The sequence below is a fragment of the Melanerpes formicivorus genome, unplaced genomic scaffold, assembly GCF_026170545.1.
Source record: "Melanerpes formicivorus ecotype bairdi unplaced genomic scaffold, bMelFor1.0.p_v2 SCAF_1, whole genome shotgun sequence".
Classification (NCBI taxonomy): domain Eukaryota; kingdom Metazoa; phylum Chordata; class Aves; order Piciformes; family Picidae; genus Melanerpes; species Melanerpes formicivorus.
Genome location: NW_027142353.1, coordinates 57130053 through 57151080, shown reverse-complemented (window position 1 = coordinate 57151080; position 21028 = coordinate 57130053).

Genomic DNA, 21028 nt, shown 5'->3' with positions numbered 1-21028 from the left:
CACTGTTCTTGTTCCAGAGCCTCCATTCTGTGATGGCAAAAAATATTCTTCTCATTTCCCACTTAAATTATTCTTGGAGCACAATAGGGAGTAAGTAGGCAGATGAAGAGGTAGGGGAGGCTCTGTTGAACCTTGGTAGAGAGATGTGCTAAGGTTTTCCTTTCTCCTGAAAAGCACAGAAGGAAAACAGAAAACAAACAAACAAATCCCTATTTACATTCAAAGCCTTCCACAGCAATTTATGTCTCACATCACCTTACTCATATTCAAAGTTCCCCATCAAGCTGTGACTAGCCCTCTTAGTCAACCAACTTAACCAGTGCTTCCTAGAGAGAGAGACTGGCTTAATTTTTATAGTTTCATAGTTTCATAGTTTCATTCAGGGTTGGAAGGGACCACAAGGATCATCTAGTTCCAACCCCCCTGCCATGGGCAGGGACACCCCACACTAGATCAGGCTGGACAGAGCCTCAGCCAGCCTGTCCTAAACACCCCCAGGGACGGGGCCTCGACCACCTCCCTGGACAACCCATTCCAGGGCTTCACCACTCTCATGGTGAAGAACCTCCTCCTCACATCCAGCCTGAATCTCCCCACCTCCAGCTTCATTCCATTCCCCCTAGTCCTATCACTACCTGATATCCTGAGAAGTCCTTCCCCAGCCTTCCTGTAGGCCCCCTTCAGATACTGGAAGGCGACAATTAGGTCACCTCGGAGCCTTCTCTTCTGCAGACTGTACAGCCCCAACTCCTTCAGTCTGTCCTCATAGGAGAGGTGCTCCAGCCCTCTGATCATCCTCGTGGCCCTTCTCTGGACACGTTCCAGCACCTCCACATCCCTCTTGTAATAGGGGCTCCAGAACTGGACACAGTACTCCAGGTGGGGTCTCACCAGGGCTGAGTAGAGGGGGAGGATCACCTCCCTCGACCTGCTAGCCACACTTCTCCTGATGCAGCCCAGGATCTGATTGGCTTTGCGGGCTGCAAGTGCACACTGAGAGCTCATGTTGAGCTTTTTGTCCACCAGCACCCCCAAGTCTCTCTCCTCAGGGCTATCCTCCAGCCAGTCACTGCCTAGCCTGTATTTGTGCCTGGGATTGCCTCGACCCAGATGCAGGACCCTGCACTTGCTCTTATTGAACTTCATGAGGTTGGCCTGTGCCCACCTCTCCAGCCTGTCAAGGTCCCTCTGGATGGCCTCCCTTCCCTCCAGCGTGTCTGCTGCACCACACAGCTTGGTGTCATCAGCAAACTTGCTGAGGGTGCACTCAATGCCACTGTCCATGTCCCCCGCAAAGATGTTGAATAAGATAGGTCCCAGGACAGAAAGCTCCCCTTAATAAATTTTTTAGCCCTGCCTCCAACAGCCCCACAAGAAGTGGCCAGCCTTCCTTCTCCTTCCCAGCCTCCTCCTGACCCACCATGAGACTCCAGAACCTCCCCTGGTCTCCCGGTGCTCATCCTTTCCTGTTCTTCTGTGGCATCTAATCTGCCATTACTGCCAAACTGAATTATCACCTAAAGGATCCTATTTCCAGCAAAATATTTTGTCTATGTGATTGAGAATTTTCAAGGTCGTGTGCCAAAATTGTCGATACCATTTAAATAGTCCCGTTTCTTCTCCCACATTTATGGTGTGCTTTCATTTCCTTCTCTCCTCTCCTTTCTACCACCTCCAGTTAAATTACAGAGAGAAATTATGTTCACTTGCTAACTTCAGCTCACCAGAAGAAAGTAAGCTCTTTATTTGTCTCCAGGAAGATCCTCTCTGCTCCCCCACACTGTGCAAACAACCTTTCCCTGCATCTGCTCCTCTGCAATTAACTCTTCCTTGAGCATTCACAGCCAGAGCAGAGAGCAACACTCCAGGGAAACACTTGTTGATGAGATTACATCCAATGGAAATATCTTTCTTTGTTCATCATGGGAATATATTTGTGTATTTCATGGCAGTAACACAGTTGTTGCTCATACTGGTCCCATGATTTTGCTGCTAATTACATCCAGCACTTACTAACTCAGCTCTTTTTCTGGTCAGGTCTTTCTTAGTGATAAACATTGCTGCAGATGATTTTCTACTACTTTCTAATTACACAGTTCTGGTTTTGGTGGTTTTCTTTCATTTCTATTACTGCACTTTTAAAGACTATCTTCTTCTTGTTAGACATGTAGAGGTCTCTTTGAAGTAAGTGCCTTCCAGCTTGCCTTTTCATAGCCTCCAGGAGCTCCAGTGAACACCCTTTGTGTTTCTGCAGACCACAGGCCTCCACATTTTGTACATAGAGGACACTGCAGACTTGGAGGTGAGATAAATTAACAGATCTCACTCACACACTTTCTTACTTGGCACTTTCACATTTCTAATTTAACTTCTATCATCTGTTCTCTTCTCTGGTAAGCAAGAAAGGTGATTGCATTGACACAGGCCATCTGTGTACTTCAAGGTGCAAGAATAAAAAGTGTTCTTCTGCTGTCATAGAAACAGTCCAAGGGAGTTATGCTTTAGATACCAAATTTGTCATTGGGCAAGAATGCATCTGGATTTTCTGTTACTTCACAAAAGTTCCTTTCTGTTTTGTCTCAATACCATGCAACTGCATTTTTAAAACAGGCTTTGGGATAACAGGTGTCTTTGTCTTAATCCCAGTAATAATACTAGTAATAAACATATTAAAAATTATTGAGAGTCCCTTGCTGACATCAGCTCCGAGGAATTCCTGATGCTGCGGAGTTAGACTGACATCAGTCACTGTTTAAATTTAGCTAAAATTATACCAGTGTAAAACTCCAACAACTTGTAAGATTATTTGCAAGTTCAGTGCCACTTGTTTAATTCCAAGACCAACCATTTGCTCAATCTGTGTTTATTTGCATTCTGATTTATCCCTTTATACTTACTTGAAGACCTTAATCTTATAAAGAACAAGAAATAAGAAATAAAATGGTTGGTAGAAGTGCTTTACTTAGATGATCTGAAGAGCTTACTTTGAGAGAGCTAAAGATGATTGGGCTAGAGGACTGTAGACCTACAATGATATCTGAAGTGGCATAAAGAACATCACCAGAAATTAAATGGAAAATAACAACCAAATGGTGTTGAGACAGACAGAAGTAGAAGGAACAGAAAAGAGAAGCTTCCGTACATCAGCTTCAGACACCTCACTTCAGTGCTACAAAATCTGATGGACCCTCACACTCTGCAGCAGACATATAGACCAGCAGCTCCATGAGCACCCAGTGAGATCTGGGTGGGTAATAGTAATATCTAGGTTTATTTCCTAAAACATCCACACAAAGCTTCCCTACATGCAAATGTTCTGAAGAGAAAGAATGAAGACTCTGACGGAATGGCATAATCTAGGGGCTATTTCTGTGCGAGAGTTAGTGCCAAGTCTCACCTGCATCCCACTTCAGATGCAGCTGTAGCACCTGTCTCAATAATATTGACATGATGATCTAAATGCTGGGAAAATATATTGATTAATGAAGTTTAAAGAGCCTAAAATAAGTCTTTTAATTGTGAAGTCTAATATGCATACACCATGACCCTTAAACTGTTTCGCTTAATAACAGTGAAGCTTAGAGGTGAAAAAGTAAAATCAAGTAAGTGCTGGTAGATGTTTTCAAAAATTATAGATGGAATCATAGAATCAACCAGGTTGGAAAAGACTTCAAAGATCATTAAGGCCAACCCATCACCCAAGACCTCATACTTACTAGACCATGGCACCAAGTGCCATGTCCAATCCCCTCTTGAACACCTCCAGGGACGGTGACTCCACCACCTCCCTGGGCAGCCCATTCCAACGGCTAACAACTCTCTCAGTGAAGAACTTTCTCCTCACCTTGAGCCTATAGTCAAGCACGTAGTGATTCAATGAAAGAGCAAAGCATTATTAAAGAGAAAACACATTAAAATAAAAAGCTTTTATAGAATGTTTATTGTTTTGAAGTGGAAGGAAGAAGAATGCTTATTACTTGAGCAATATGCACAGGAGATAACATGTTTGGCTGAAGTAATGTGATACCACAGTATTCTGAGAAGAAGAATGGGTTCTTTTTTTTTTTAACTGATTTGTGATTGTCTCCAAAGCTCACAATTGACTTTGGCAGGATGCACATAAACAATTACTACATTCAACTTAATTATTTAATAAATTATTAGGTGGTGTGTTCTACTATTCAATATGAAAAGCTCCTATCTGACAAAAACTGGGCGGGGGGGGGGGGGGAAGAAACTACACTGCCTTCTGCAATGTCATTCTTGAAGATTTAGGTTTATCAGCATTGAATGCATCAAAAATATGCAGCAGGAAAAAATCAGTACCCTCAGATATATTACAAATCTACTAAAAAATAATTTGGGTGAGGATAAGTACATCTTATAGTTTCATAGTTTCATAGTTTCATTCAGGGTTGGAAGGGACCACAAGGATCATCTAGTTCCAACCCCCCTGCCATGGGCAGGGACACCCCACACTAGATCAGGCTGGACAGAGCCTCAGCCAGCCTGCTCTTAAACACCCCCAGGGACGGGGCCTCGACCACCTCCCTGGACAACATATTCCAGGGTTTCACCACTCTCATGGTGAAGAACCTCCTCCTCACATCTAGCCTGAATCTCCCCACCTCCAGCTTCATTCCATTCCCCCTAGTCCTATCACTACCTGAGATCCTGAGAAGTCCTTCCCCAGCCTTCCTGTAGGCCCCTTTCAGATACTGGAAGGCCACAATTAGGTCACCTGGGAGCCTTCTCTTCTGCAGACTGCATCTTGTTTAGATGAAAGAGATCAAAGCCAATACTGACAATTACAGTTAAATGTCTGTATCCTATTGGAATGGGCTGCCCAAGGAGGTGGTGGAGTCACCATCATTGGAGGTGTTCAGGAGGAGACTTGATGGGGTGCTTGGTGCCATGGGTTAGTTGTTTAGGTGGGTTGGATTGGTTGATGGGTTGGACACGATGATCTTGAAGGTCTTTTCCAACCTGGTTTATTATTCTATTGTCCAGACATTTATAAGGGACAATGGCTGCAGAAATCAAATGGAAATAAATTCATATGGTATTAAAAGGGTAACTAAGCCCCATGAACAACAAAATCAAAGATGCTTGTGAACTTAGTGCCTGAGATTGATTTGTTATATCTGTATTTCCTAGCAAATGGTGAACCAAACCTGAGATATTTGTGAACTCTTACCCTTATGAAAAAAGTAGCTGGGTATTCAGCTGGCATTTCACTGCCACATAGGAAGCAGTTCAGATCACAGTATCACACAGTATCGCTTAGGTTGGAAAGGACCTCGAGGATCATCGAGTCCAACCTATCAACACAGACCCCATGACTAGACCATGGCACCAAGTGCCACGTCCAATCTCCCCTTGAATGCCTACAGGGTCGATGACTCAACCACCTCCCTGGGCAACCCATTCCAATGACGAATGACTCGCTCGGTGAAGAACTTCCTCCTCACCTCGAGTCTAAACCTCCCCTGGCACAGCTTGAGACTGTGTCCTCTTGTTCTGGTGCTGGTTGCCTGGGAGAAGAGGCCAACCCCTTCCTGGCTACAACCACCTTTCAGGTAGTTGTAGAGGGCAATGAGGTCACCCCTGAGCCTCCTCTTCTCCAGGCTAAACAATCCCAGCTCCCTCAGCCTCTCCTCATAGGCCTCTCCCCAGCCTTATTGCCTTTCTCTGGACACGTTCAAGTGTTTCGATGTCCTTCTTAAACTGAGGGGCCCAGAACTGGACACAGTACTCAAGGTGCGGCCCAAGCAATGCAGAGTACAGGGGCAGAATGACTTCCCTGCTCCTGCTGGCCACACTATTCCTAATGCAGGCCAGGATGCTATTGGCCCTCCTGGCCACCTGGGCACACTTAAGACTAAAAATTATTAAACATAACAAATATGTGAAAATCATGAAGAAAATACAAATTAAATTGCTACACAAATACTGAAAACCACTCATTCAAGAGAATTCTGGAAAAGAGAGTTCATGGTATCCAGTGATGTTGATGAATAAAATTATGGGACAATTTAGTCATATGCAAGTGTTTGTTCAGACTTTGGAAGAGGTAATACTATGGCTAACCTCCACTGGCCAGAATTATACATAACTATGTTATCAGCAGTAGCCAACAGGCTTGATGTGTTTTACTAATTCTAATCTTGCTGTCAAAACATCTATTTCAAGATCATGGAAAAATTATGTGCAAAGCATGCTCAAGCCTCATGAGAAACTATTTTCAAGGTTTAGTTTCCTAATCAGCAGAAAGCAGCACTGTGGAAAAGGACTTAAGGGTACCAATGGACAAAAAGCTGAACGTGAGCCAGCAATGCACACTTTCAGGCCAGAAGGCAAATTGTATCCCAGGCTGCATCAAAAGAAGTGTGGCCAGCAGATTGACAGAGATGATTCTGCCACTCCACTCTGCTCTCATGAGACCTCTCCTGCAGTACTGTGTCCAGCTCTGGGGCCCTCAACACGAGGACATAGACCTGATGGAGTGAGTCCAGAGGAGGGCCACAAAAATCATCAGAGGGCTAGACCACCTCTCCTATGAAGACAGGCTGAGAGGGTTGGAATTGTTCATCCAGGAGAAGAGAAGGCTCTGGAGAAACCTTACAATGGCTTTCCAGTACTTGTAGGGTGGCTACAATAAAGCTGGGGAGGGACTGTTTACCAAGGCATGCAGCACTAGGACACGAGGCCATGATCTTAAACTAGAAAAGGGTAGATTTAGATTGGACATTAGAAGTTCTTTACTGTGGGGGGGGTGGAATACTGGAACAGGTTGCCCAGGGAGGTGGTGGAGGCCCTATTCAAGGAGACATTAAAGATCATGCTCAATGGGGCATTGAGTGACTGGATCTAGTTGGAGGTGTTCTTGCTTACTGCAGCGGGGTTGGATAAGATGACCTTTAAAGATTTCTTCCAACACAATGCATTCTTTGATTCTATGATTACATTTGAAAAATTCAAATGCTTCCTATTACTGATTCTACTTTTATAAGATGAGAGCACTTCCACAACCATGCTGTCAGGAATAGTGGAACATAATAGGAGTAAATGAGCATGACACTTGTAATTCTCAACATAGCCACATTCTAGTTACAGGATTATGTAGGGACATCCATCTGCATTATCAGGCATCACTTTCAATCTCTATATTACTGTGGTGGGTTGAAGTTTCACCCCAGCATTAACTTTGCCAGACCAACTCAGTTAGAAGCAAATGAAGCTTTGTTTACAAGCAAAATCTACACTCTACAATGGAATGCAATGAATATGTACAAAATATACAGTATTTACAATATTACACAGGTATTTACAATTAGCAAACAACATGAAACCCCCCCTGGTCAGAGACCAGGGAAGCTGTTCCACTGCCCCTACCCCCTACCACCCTGTTTCAAGAGAGAAAGAGGAGTGGAGAGAAAAGCAGTGGGTGAGACTTAGCTAAGGCCCGCCAACAAGCAGATTCTCTCTCCCAAGTGAAGCAAAACAGCCAAGATCAGAAAAGGTGAGAATTGTTATGGTACAGCTCATCGTATTCTAGATATTTATCCAATAAATTTGTTAAGAATAATCATTTGTTTTCCCTTTTACACCCAATAGTGATTTATTTGTATTTTTCTACATTTCTGCTGGGATTGTTTAGCCTGGAGAAGAGAAGGCTCAGGGGTGACCTCATTGCCCTCTACAACTACCTGAAAGGGGGTTGTAGCCAGGAAAGGGTTGGTCTCTTCTCCCAGGCAACCAGCACCAGAACAAGGGGACACAGTCTCAAGCTGTGCCAGGGGAGGTTTAGACTCGAGGTGAGGAGAAAGTTCTTCACCGAGCGAGTTGTTCGTCATTGGAATGTGCTGCCCAGGAAGGTGGTGGAGTCCCCATCCCTGGAGGTGTTCAGGAGGAGATTGGATGTGGCATTTGGTGCCATGGCCTAGTCATAAGGTCTGTATTTATAGGTTGGACTCGATGATCCTCGAGGTCTCTTTCAACCTTAGTTATACTGTGATACTGTGACTGTGATACTGTGAAATTTGTAACTAAATTTTAAGTGTAGTCTAAACCACCACAATATACCAGCTACTTGCCTTAGTACCTCTACTTACAGGAAAGTTGATTTTTTATTAGATTGGTCTTCAGACCTCCAAAAAAAATTGCCACCACTTGATAAGACTTTCCATACAGTAAATTAAGAGGTCAAGACATATTCTAAGGGCTTGCAAGCAGTTGAATGAGATGTTTTGTTTGACCATTGGCTTTGTAAGAAGCCTAGGCACCCTCTGCATAACTTCACTTTTTCAAACTCCCAACAAGAAAAGGGTAGGAGTCAGTTGTACAAAAGGTCAGGCATGCAAGCAGATATCTCCATTGGTGCCTCACTCAGCCCTTCTCCATGGCTGCCACCTTACACACACAATTTGGACTCCAACACCCTCATTCAGGGACAGATGAGGATGGGGAGTGAGAGGAGAGCAATATGTGATAGGAGGAAAAGAAGAAAGCAAATCAAGACGGGGGGGCAGGTAACAAACAAACAAGGAAATCAGAGCACTAACAAGAAATGTAAAGGCTAACATAAGCCTCTCCAACGTTAAAGTCACAGATCTTACATTGCAGGCAAATGTATTTAAGATCAGTCCAGAGAAAAATCCATGATGGAGGCAATCTCTAGCTCTTCTGAGTAGTGGATTCATCTTACAAGGTGTGGAAGACTTAACCAATATGAAACCCTTTAGTTCCTGTCTCACCCCTCTCTCAAAGCAAATGAGATCTCTACATGGGAAAGATGTAGGCAAGAACTCTAACAGAACACCTATCACCCTACTCTGTGAAATCAAGGTGCCTAAAATTGTGACCTGAATTATGACTGAAAACCAGAATATTTCAGAATTCAGCATACGTGGTCAACCTTAATTCAATTCATATGGCATGTAGTCTGTAAATTAAATGAAATCTTTTTAAAGGACACAGGGTTTTACTAAGTGCCAGTGCTTGCTTTTTCAGCTTGACCCTTCCTCCAATTTTGTGCCTACCTTATTTGTATAGAATTATATAAACCAATTCTGATCTAACAAATACCTGTATGAAGCCTGAAGCAAAACTTGAACTTGAATCTTCTGCATTGGCACAATTAGGCCACACAGGGACTCCGCACACCACAAATAGTGCTGGAGAAAGAAGTTCACCGACCAGTTACTTTCTCATTCTACACTTCCTCTGAAAGAGAGGATTAGAACAGAATAGAATTAACCAGCTTGGAAAAGACCTTTGAGATCATTGAGTCCAACCTATCATCCAACACCATCCAAACAACTAAACCATGGCACCAAGCGCTCCATCCAGTCTCTTCCTAAACACCTCCAGTGATGGTGACTCCACCACCTCCCTGGGCAGCCCATTCCAATGGCCAATCACTCCTGTGAAGAACTTCTTCCTAACATCCACCCTAAACCTCCCCTGGTGCAGCTTGAGACTGTGTCCTCTTGTTCTGGTGCTGGTTGCCTGGGAGAAGAGACCAATCCCCACCTGGCTACAACCTCCCTTCAGGTCTCCTCTGAGCCTCCTCTTCACAGTTTAACATAAACACAAAGAGCAGTCCTTCTGATGCATATGAAGCTGTCTCATTACTACTGAAGAAAAGAATAGTATTATATGTTATCTCACTGATTTTCTATGGTCTTAAAACACATGATTTCTTCAAAGTAAATACTATATCCTACAAAGGAGAACTTAATCAGCAACCTTAAAAGCAATTTAATTTTTCAATAAGCTTTACAGATATCATTTTAATTGCCGCTTAATGAGCTTAAAGTAAGCAGAGTGTGGATATAATCAACCCTCCTCAGAGTACCTTAAAGCCACTGTAGGGAGAAGATTTGATCTCATCAACCACAGCTAAGTAACATAAACTCTTTCCTACTGAGCGGCAAAATGTACATAGTGATTCACAGTGGTTTATAATTACAGAGATTAGCATCTCATAGTCATGGATACCACAGAGTGTGTTCATTTTTTAAGGGAGGTCTTCCTACATATTTAGAGGACTAGAAAACACAAGTGAAGCCTACAGTTGTCAAGCATTCAGTGGGAAACCCCATACCATTTGAAAGATCAATCACTCCAGCATCAGCAAGTGTTTCCAGGTAGATCCATCTATTGGCTTTCACTCCCTCAAGGTATCCATATGGCCCCAGGAAATTGTTGCAGAAGACAACTTTCCTTTTTTTTCATCCATAGGTGATGAAGTCATTTATATGGAACCCCTCAGCATTAATCTATAGTTCCTTCTTATGGCATGAATGTCTTTTCATGATCTGAATTTGTAGGTTCCTGTATGTTCTGAAAAGGTACCCCCAAAATTTAAACCAACTCTCAAATGAGATAAGAATGAGCTATTCCTGTTATATCTGGTCATGAATCACTCCACAGTCTGGATTTTAAAGCAGCTCTTTCATTTAGTTGCTAAGCAAAGGAGGTGAAGCAAATGAAAGTCTATATGAGGGAAATACAAAAATAGCAAGATGCAAAAGTGTTCACACTGGGATAGTGGAGCAATCTAGTGCTACAGGATCCAAGAAACAAGTCAGAAAGCTCAAGTCTATCACTGCCAAAACTTCCCAGTTAGATGGTGGGAACCTAAGTTCTCCTGGCACCCTGTGTTCTGGTGCATGCTTATAGTAGTACAGTCCTTAGCATCTTCCTGCATCTTCTGCAGCTCAGTACTTTCTTAAAACCCCTTTCAGGTCAGACACGAGGCCCCTCGTGCTGTTACTTATACTTTGGTTTACACCTCAGTAAACAGAGTTGTAGCTTTGCAAAGTTGCACATATGCAACTTTTTCAGACTAGTCAGACCCTGAGGGTGAGATGTCTCACCTCAGCTTCAAAACAAGACCTTCAAAATAGCCAAAGTTTGTCAGGTAGGTGTGAAAACATTAAAGCTTCTGGCTTGATCCAAAGCTAGAGAAGGTCCATCAGAAAGCCCCATAAAGCCCATGGAAAGCCACTTGTGAATTTCACTGAGATTTGGATCAGATTTTTATTGCATTACTTATAGCTCTGGAATCCACAGGTGTAAAGAAGCCCTGCACGCAAGTCCTTTCAAAAGAAAACAGAAAGGGAACACCCTGTGATTTTTTCATTCCAATTACAAATTTTGAAGCTAAGGCAAATAGTCAAAATAAATATGTGTTTTCACAGCTGCTCATAATAGCATAAAATACACAAAACTTGGGTTGTAAGTTATTTTTCTGCTTTAGAACGGCATCATAACTTCCGCCCCCGTATGCAGTTGCTCAGAGAGCCTGCTAAAATAATTTGCCAAGAATGGGAGTGCATTGCCATCTGCTAACAGTCAAATGAGACTTAAGCAAGCTTTACCTACTTTAAAAAAAATTCTTGTCCTCATATTGCCACCAATTTCTCCTCACCCTGTGTCATAATGTGACCCTTTTTTAGTATCTGAATGAATCCTACGGTCAGGAATAATGGGAAGAGAAACAACTTAGATAAGAATCACAAAAGACTGAGAGGAAGAAAGTGGGCAATGACGTCTACCATCCTACAACTATATGATTATATTTGCATTTTCTTATTTACAGTTTCAGTGCATTTTATAGCCTGCCAATTATGAATGTTGCAGGTCTCAGTGTTCCTCCTGTTCCTGATTGTTTTCAGAAGTGATTCTGTAACCTAACAGTTCTCATTCCCACAAAGGATTCCTTCTTACCATGTGAGCATGATATCATAGTATCATAGTATCAGTCAGGGTTGGAAGGGACCACAAGGATCATCTAGTTCCAACCCCCCTGCCATGGGCAGGGACACCCCACACTAGATCAGGCTGGCCGGAGCCTCAGCCAGCCTGGGCTTAAACACCTCCAGGGACGGGGCCTCAACCACCTCCCTGGACAACCCATTCCAGGGCTTCACCACTCTCATGGGGAAGAACCTCCTCCTCACATCCAGCCTGAATCTCCCCACCTCCAGCTTCATTCTATTAAGAGAAGTCAGTTGACTCTTGTTATATCTATCTCAGTTGCTGCTTACTTCAGAGAAGTTTTGCCTATTCTGTATTATATACCCAACTTTCAGAGACAAGAAAGCTGTGGCTCTTCCCTCCTTACTGTGGCTCTGCAGTTACTTCTGCAGTGTGTTAAACAAGGTTCCAGTGTGGAGCTACATTAGTATTGGAACCTTTCTTTTTCATCATGAAATCTACTCACCCATCATGAACAGCATAGCATCCCAACTGTTTTGCTTCCCTGTAGTTCAAACATCAGAGCTCACTGCCACTCATCTCTGCTCAAAAGCAGCTGACCTATACTCTTTGTAAAAGATGTACAATTTTGTTTGCTTTGCCTCACTAATTGTAAATTTTGCAAGTGACAAAGTATCTGAGAATTTTAATACCTTTAATTTCTGAATTCTGCTTATATCCTCACAGTGTATATTACATTCTCACATTGTCCTAGTTTAGATCTTTTCCCTCTGTGATTCAGAATAGATTGACTATCTCCAGAGGTCTGAAAGGTGACTTAGGAAACAAAAAAGCTTTCTCAATTCTTTCCATTTTGCTATTTTAAATTTAGAATACTTTGTTCAACTTCTGGGCTTGAAGTAAAAGCTTATAAGCAAAAAAACAGATGCTTCAGCCTTTCAAACTAGATTAATCAGTTCAGAATCATGTTCACGGATGGGCCATAGAAAAGGAAAGCCTGAAATGCTGGTATTGCCTGAAGACAGGGAGACATTTGGCTAAGTACATTATGTGATGTACTGGGACATGTTGATGGGGGGTTTTAATAACATTATTCTTGCTGGTATTCCTCTAGATGAAAGCAAGAACTACAGGCCTAGAACTTAACAATGCTTCTGATAATTTTGTAGCCCATATTTTGGAAGTTATCTGGATGACTACAGTGAACAGCAAGATACTCAAAAACTAAAGAGCAGGGTTTTCCATAAAACTGTGTGTCTAGAACAACAGAACTGATTTGACTCTGATTGATTCCAGTGAGTATGTGAACCAGAGTTTCTTTGCCAAAGGGTGCATGCTCCCCTCACCTGGTTTCAGGAGCATTTGGGTACACAGTCTTAGAGAAGCAAGACTGTAGCCTTGAACATGTGTCAGACATTTTTTATGATCTGAATAGGGACCAAAAAGGGCATCAGGCTAAAATCCTATTTACTGTTATTTACTTATTAGAAATTGAGGTAGGATCACATGCTGGGAAGCACCAGAACAAGAGGACACAGTCTCAAGCTATGCCAGGGAAGGTTTAGGCTGGAGGTTAGGAAGAAATTCTACAGAGAGGGAGTGATTGCCCATTGGAATGGGCTGCCTGGGGAGGTGGTGGAGTCACCATCACTGGAGGTGTTTAGAAGGAGACTTGATGGGGTGCTTGGTTGCATGGTTTAGTTGATTAGGTGGTGCTGGATGATAGGTTGGACACGATGATCTCGAAGGTCTCTTCCAACCTGGTCTGGTCTGGTCTGGTCTGGTCTGGTCTATTCTATTCTATTCTATTCTATTCTATTCTATTCTATTCTATTCTATTCTATTCTTGGACCTAGAGGTCACAGAAATGCTTTGGTAAATTCAAGGTTTGTTTCTCTTCTTTTCCCTTGAAAAGATCACTGACTAGCTATACTGATTTTATTGTTGTTCATAGTTTGACCTTTCGTAAACGAGCAAAGAATGAAACCCCAGCATTTCCTCAAACAACAGCTCCTGTGATGACAGCTCCAATGTTTTGTTGGAGTTCAGGTAAGTAGACAGAAACTAAATAACTGGAGCTGAAACATAAGGTATTAAAACACCATAAATCTTCAAATATAGTAAGAGCAAGAAATATTTCAGAGACTCTGCAGAGACAATAGATGATGAAGTTGCAAAAGAAAGGCTCAGAACAAAATGAAGCCATAGCAGAAAAATGAAGTGTATTTTGCAACTTAATTTGCTGGGGGGAAAGATACAAATGTGTGTTAGTACCAATCAGAGCACTTGTTTTATGGTTAAGCACATGGAAGATCTGTACAAATTTCAGATGTCAATAGAAGTAGTTAAAATATGAAAAGAAAAAAAGAAGTGGTAACAACTCAATGCAACAAGATGTCAGGAACTCATCATTTTCTACAAAGTTTTTACACAGGCTTTCAAAAGAATTTGAGCTATAAGCAAAATCATTTGAACTATATATAAGCAAAAGAATTTGAACTAAAAGAAAAAAACCTCAACATCCAAGAAGCTCAACATGAGCTCTCAGTGTGCACTTGCAGCCCGCAAAGCCAATCAGATCCTGGGCTGCATCAGGAGAAGTGTGGCCAGCAGGTCGAGGGAGGTGATCCTCCCCCTCTACTCAGCTCTGGTGAGACCCCACCTGGAGTACTGCATCCAGTTCTGGAGCCCCTATTACAAGAGGGATGTGGAGGTGCTGGAACGTGTCCAGAGAAGGGCCACAAGGATGATCAGAGGGCTGGAGCACCTCTCCTATGAGGACAGACTGAAGGAGTTGGGGCTGTTCAGTCTGCAGAAGAGAAGGCTCCCAGGTGACCTAATTGTGGCCTTCCAGTATCTGAAGGGGGCCTACAGGAAGGCTGGGGAAGGACTTCTCAGGATCTCCGGTAGTGATAGGACTAGGGGGAATGGAACGAAGCTGGAGGTGGGGAGATTCAGGCTAGATGTGAGGAGGAGGTTCTTCACCATGAGAGTGGTGAAACCCTGGAATGGGTTGTCCAGGGAGGTGGTTGGGGTGCTATCCCTGGAGGTGTTTAAGCCCAGGCTGAATGAGGCTGTGGCCAGCCCGATCTAGTGTGGGGTGTCCCTGCCCATGGCAGGGGGGTTGGAACTAGATGATCCTTGTGGTCCCTTCCAACCCTGAATGATACTATGATACTATGATCTACATTGGGGAAATCGGTAGGAACTCTTCAAAGGATTAGAATTAGCAGGTACAAAGTGGGGAAGATCAACACAGCATTCATCAACGCAGTAAAACATCACATAGCTGCTGAAATTCTATGGTTATACTTTTAATAAACATGTGGACAAAGAAGATGGATTTGATATCCTCTATCCACATTTCAAAAGGCTTCCTGTTGACGGACTGAATTTAGGGAGTAGAACCTCAAGAAATGCTCAACTGATAGAATGAAATGTTTTAGCTCTTGTGGGCCACAAACCTTGGGAAAAAAACTGCAGCTGTGTAGAGAGAAAAAAGCATTTAGCTGATTGCCAACAGCCATTGTGACTCAGGGAAGCCACACAACGAGCTGAGAATAAGAGCTGGTAAACATTGCAAGAGAGTCTTTTGTCTTCTGTCTGAACTTAGATAAGAGATGTGTGATTGTTTGTCTTTTGTCTAACACCTGTCTGAGCCTTGCCAAGGGATGTGTGCTCCCTGGCATTTTCTCGGCAGTCAATCACGAATCTGTAACTGTCGCACGGACACATCTAATTACCAATCACGAGTTGCTTTTGATTATGTTAGTAGACACTTTGCTTGCATCAAGCTTTGTCTCCATCTCTCGATTGTGGTATCCTGTGAGACACCTCTAAAGAAGCAAACGAAAGTGGACAAGGAGAAAGCTTGCAGAATCATAGAATGGTAGGCATTGGAAGGCACCTCTCAAATCCAACCCTCCTGCCAAAGCAGAATCACCTAGGGCAGGTCAAACAGGAATGCATCCAGATGGGTCTCGAAAATTTCTAGAGGAGACTCTGCAACCTCTCTGTGCAGCCTGTTCCTGTGCTCTGTCACCTTCACAGTAAAGAACTTTTTCCTCCTGTGGAGGTGGAACTTACCCTGCTCTAGTTTTTATCCATTGGCCCTTGTCCTATCAGAGGACACCATTGAAATTACACTGGTACCAACTTATGGCAGCCACCCATCAGATATTTATAAACATTAATAAGATCTCATTTCAGCCTTCTCTTTTCCAGACTAACCAGCCCCAGGGCTCTCAGCTTTAAATGGTCCTCACATGGCTACATTGCTAGAAAACAAACAATAAGAATATTTACTGTTTTCACATTGTGGGAGATCACTATGAAGCTCTGCTGGGGCTACATGCAATAGCTTGATAGCATGATAAGAAATACAAAATATTATTTTGAAATTCCTAGAAGATAGAAAAGGTATCACAAGTGACTACAACAGAATAAACCAGGTTGGAAAAGACCTTCAAGATCATTGCATCCAACCCATCATCCAACACCATCTAATCAACTAAACCATGGCACCAAGCATTCCATCAAGTCTCCTCCTAAACACCTGCAGTGATGGTGACTCCACCACCTCCCTGGGCAGCACATTCCAATGGCAAATCACTCTCTCTATGAAGAACTTCTTCCTCACATCCAGTCTGAACCTCCCCTGGCACAGCTTGAGACTGTGTCCTCTTGTTCTGGTGCTGGTTGCCTGGGAGAAAAGACCAGCCCCCACCTGGTTACAAACTCCCTTCAGGTAGTTGCAGACAGCAATAACATCTCCCCTGAGCATCCTCTTCTCCAGGCTAAGCAACCCCAGCTCCCTCAGCCTTTCCTCACAGGGCTGTGCTCCAAATCCCTCACCAACTTTGTTGCCCTTCTCTGGACACGTTCCAGCAAGTCAACATCCTTCCTAAACTGAGGGGCCCAGAACTGGACACAGTACTCAAGGTGTGGCCTAACCAGTGTGGTGCAGAGGGGCAGAATGACCTCCCTGCTCCTGCTGGCCACACTGTTCCTGATCCAGGCCAGGATGCCATTGGCTTTCTTGGCGCCCTGGGCACACTGCAGGCTCATGTTCAGCCTACTGTCAACCAGTACCCCAATGGTAGGAAGATGCATCACTAAATGCTGTTTTGTTTCTTATATTCTTAACTAAGCATCTGCTGTTGATCCCTCTTAGGGTTAGCAGGGTTTCATGGGCCTGCTATGATCTAACAAATATTACTTTTATTCTCTCCTATCTTTCAGTTTCTATGCCTAAGAAAATTTGTTCTTTCTACCACTTCAAAATAATACTTCAAATCCAGTAAGCACTGTAACAGTAACACTTCAAGTCCTGGTGACTGGTGAGATAACGATTTCAGTTTTATCACAAATCCATTTAACGTAGCAGAGCTTTTTGTGTATACACAAGCTTGAACAAACAAAACAGCAGAACTTAGAAAGGAAGATGCATGACACTCTCTGTTTTTATGCCAGTTCACATTTTCTCATGACAGTACAATTTCTCACTTTTTTTTCTGCTGCTGAATTCCTAAGAGACATTTTCCTATGGTTAATAGAGCTTGTGTCATTTCCCGGAGGTTTTGTCACTGTAATTTCTAGTCCTTGCACATGGTGAAGACATCTGTGAGAATTATAAATGCCCAGCCTGAAACTGCTGTCTGAAGTTAGGCAAAATACCCTTTGGAATAAAAGGGGAAATATGATTTTTGTAAGTTTTTTAATAATAATTTTTTGAAAGTCAGAGGTTTGTAGATGCAAGTGGGGTAAAAACTTGAATTGCTGTAGAAAAAAATCAAGTAAGAGACATGCTGAAGAACCAGTAGATGCTACCTACTTCTTAGAGGGAATCTGTAAAGAAATACTGTTGCCTGAAAGTTGCACTGAAGGAGGGACTGGTTTGTGTCCTGACAGATATACAGGGAGACTTTAAATGTCTTTAATGACAGAAGGAAAATGTGGGTGTTAGTGATAAGTGTGTTTAAGATGTAAATGGCTGGCTGGTTTTCCTGATTTCATGAGCTTCTCTTTCAGCTTTAAGATGTCTGTCAGTCCCCTTGCAAAGGCTGCTTCATGGAGGGAAGCCTGCCACCTCTCTGGGATCCTCTGACAAGACTTCATAAAGCATAGATAAGACCAAAAGCTGCTTGCCAAAATCTGGACAAGGGAGTATCTACCCTGGCAACTCAGCCAACCAAGCCAGACAAAGGATGGCCAGCACCCTATACATTCAAAATTTCAACATGAACCATCATCCCCGGACCTCAGTGGAGAAGTCCAGGCCTGTTACCTGCTGCCACCATTGCCCAAACACCACCTGAAAGATGTGAGTCTGAAAGCCCTCTCAGGACTACACCTCTGGCTAGCTGGCTTTGGAAGTACAAAGGGTTAAGTTTAGGGGCTCATTTGGGTTTTTCCTCAGTTATACATATGACTAGCTTCCCCCAACACCCTATTTGTTTCTTTCCCCTCAAGAACACCATGGCAAGAGTATGTCTCATCTCTTTAAGGTGTTGATCTGCAGAACACCGAGACCAAGCTATTTCTCTCCCTTCAACATGAAAACCCAAGTGTGAATGTAAATGGACACAGGATAGGGCATTTAGGGAGTGACAAGAGGAGGCAGACTGACTCTGGCACAAGTAGCAGAAGAGGCAGGGCTGCAGCAATGAGGAAACATGAGAACACTGCATCCAGGAGGAGACGTGTGTCTCCTATATACATGTGGTGAGACTGATGCTTCATTGCAACGCAGTAGCTTGCTAGGGAAACTTTTGCTGTCTAATGAGAAAGGGGCAAAAGACCTAAGCCCACGGTGGTTCCAACTATATACAGTATAAGCTAAAAGACCAATCTACTTCATTGAAGTATGCACAGTACTGGTAAAGACCATCCAAATGTCCTGGGACCATTCCAGCCTCCAATTTGGCTAGTTGCCAGACACAACAGGGCCGTGTGGCAACTCCACCTCAGATATCCCACTGTGGTATCAGAGCAAGGTGATGCATCATACATACTTAGTGGATGAAGGATGTATGTATACATGAGCTAAGGGCCAGCCTAGGTGTTTTGGATCTGCCATTCAAAGTAAACAGCTCATGATGTCTCCCAGAGCAAGGCACTATGGATGCTTGAGGAATGGGACCATGGTAGCACATAAGCTTTATGGTTAATAAGAAACAGGCCTCCTATTCATAATTTTACTCCTTTTTACTTTTTGACAGTTTTATTTCCCAAAAAAACATAGATTTTCAGCAGTTACTTCTCTCTCTCATATAGGTAACTGAAACATGAAGCTGAAGCAATAGGTGTTACTTGGAGAAATTCAAAGCAGATCCCATAGCATCTGAAATCCCTTGTGCATTTCTTTATTCTTTACTTTGGACCTTTTTCCTCATTACAGATTGCATTGCAGTCTTTAGGAGGGCTGACAGGTAATACATATTTTTAATATGTGTCCATGGCAACATTTATTTCATTAAAACACACTGTCTATGCCACACTGGCAACAAATTGACAGTATCTAAACTAATTCCAAAAATAATAATTATACATTTCAACCCTGTCAACAGAAAGATCACTATCAACATCCCCAGCCTCAGATAATTACTCAGTCCACTCCTGAACTTAATTTTGAACCTCTTCCAGGAAACATCTGATTGACTGCAAAGCCTTGCACCACTAAACAGTCACCAAAATAAGTCTGTAGTGAAGTAAGAAATGAAGTGACTACGAGACCACAGAACTCTCTACCAAGGGTCTCAGATCCACATTTCTAAAGCAGCACCAAACATCTTTTAACAAAAGCAGTGTGGCTGAGTTCAGCCTTCTCACAGATTTCTATAGTTAGACTAAATGGCCTCTTTAGTGCTTTACAGATTAATATTTACTTTCCTGGGCTATTTCTATGATACCAGTGGGATTTACAAGGCCTCTAGCGATGGCCTCATTCTTGTCTAAATGAAGGATAATTGCATATGATGATTGCAGAATGTGTTTCCTTCATTTACTGCATTATTTTTTGGATCTGTCTCAAATCTTGCATGGCCCAGTGCTCCCTTCCAGGTTAACTCAGCCAGGGAAAGAGTCTCTTGTACAGTACTAATATACTACTAATGCTTCTAAGTCTTGCCTAATACATGGTGTTTGCCACATTCCTGTAGGAGCATATTTTACTTTTCCCCTGGTAAGCTTGCCAGCACTGTCCCCAGCAGCAGAGTGACCTCCTTGCCAGGTTAACAAAGAGTCAGTATTCTGCTTCTTCTTGGGAAAATTCAGTACAAATTAGCAGCTCTCTCACAGAACACTTAAATGAAAATTAATTTATGGCTTCATCGAGAGAAGTATAGCCAGCAGGATGAGGGAGGTGATTCTCCCCCTCTACTCTGTTCTGGTGTGACTCCACCTGGAGCAGTGTCCAGCTCTGGAGTCACTATTACAAGAAAGATATGAACATGCTGCAGCATGCCCAGAGAAGGGCCATGAGGATGATCAGAAGGCTGGAGCACCTCTCCTATGGGGACAGACTGGGAGAATTGGGGCTATTCAGTCTGGAGAAGAGAAGGCTCCAAGCAGACCTTATTGTGGACTTCCAGTATCTGAAGGGGGCCAAAAAGAAAGCTAGGATGTTAGGAAGAAGTTCTTCACCATGAGAGTGATGAGATGCTGGAACAGGTTGCCTAGGGAAGTGGTAGAAGCCCCATCCCTGGAGGTTTTTAAGGCGAGGCTGGATGTGGCTCTGGGCAACCTGATCTAGCATGAGGTGTCCCTGCCCATGGCAGGGGGCTTGGAACTAGATGATCCTTGAGGTCCCTCCCAACCCTGACAATTCTATGATTCTATGTCTTGCTCAAAGTGGATTGTGTTACCAGTGACTTCTAGAAATGGGCAGAACTCTAGAAAACACTCTGTAAGGTATAACCCTTCATCCTCACAGGAAACTGGATACGCTAAGAAGTATATCCTAATTGTGTTAAACTTCAGCACCTGTGGCCTCTGAGAGATCAGGCGATGTAGGAAAGTGTCTAGCATCATCTTGAAAAGCATGTTAGTCTTTACTTGGATATTAATGAGGTTGTAGAGATCTGATGTATAACTGATGTATAACTCTAGCCCATGCCTCCAAGATAAATGTGTGTGAAGCAGTTCAGTCATCAAGAAGACATGATTAAAGACACTGACTAATCCTGTTTGCCTCACACCCACTGTACCAGCCCTATTCCCTACACTTTATTAATGAGAGCACCATTGGAAAACCCATTATCAATGTTCTTATTATGCAAAGGTCACAGATTGCATTAGCATT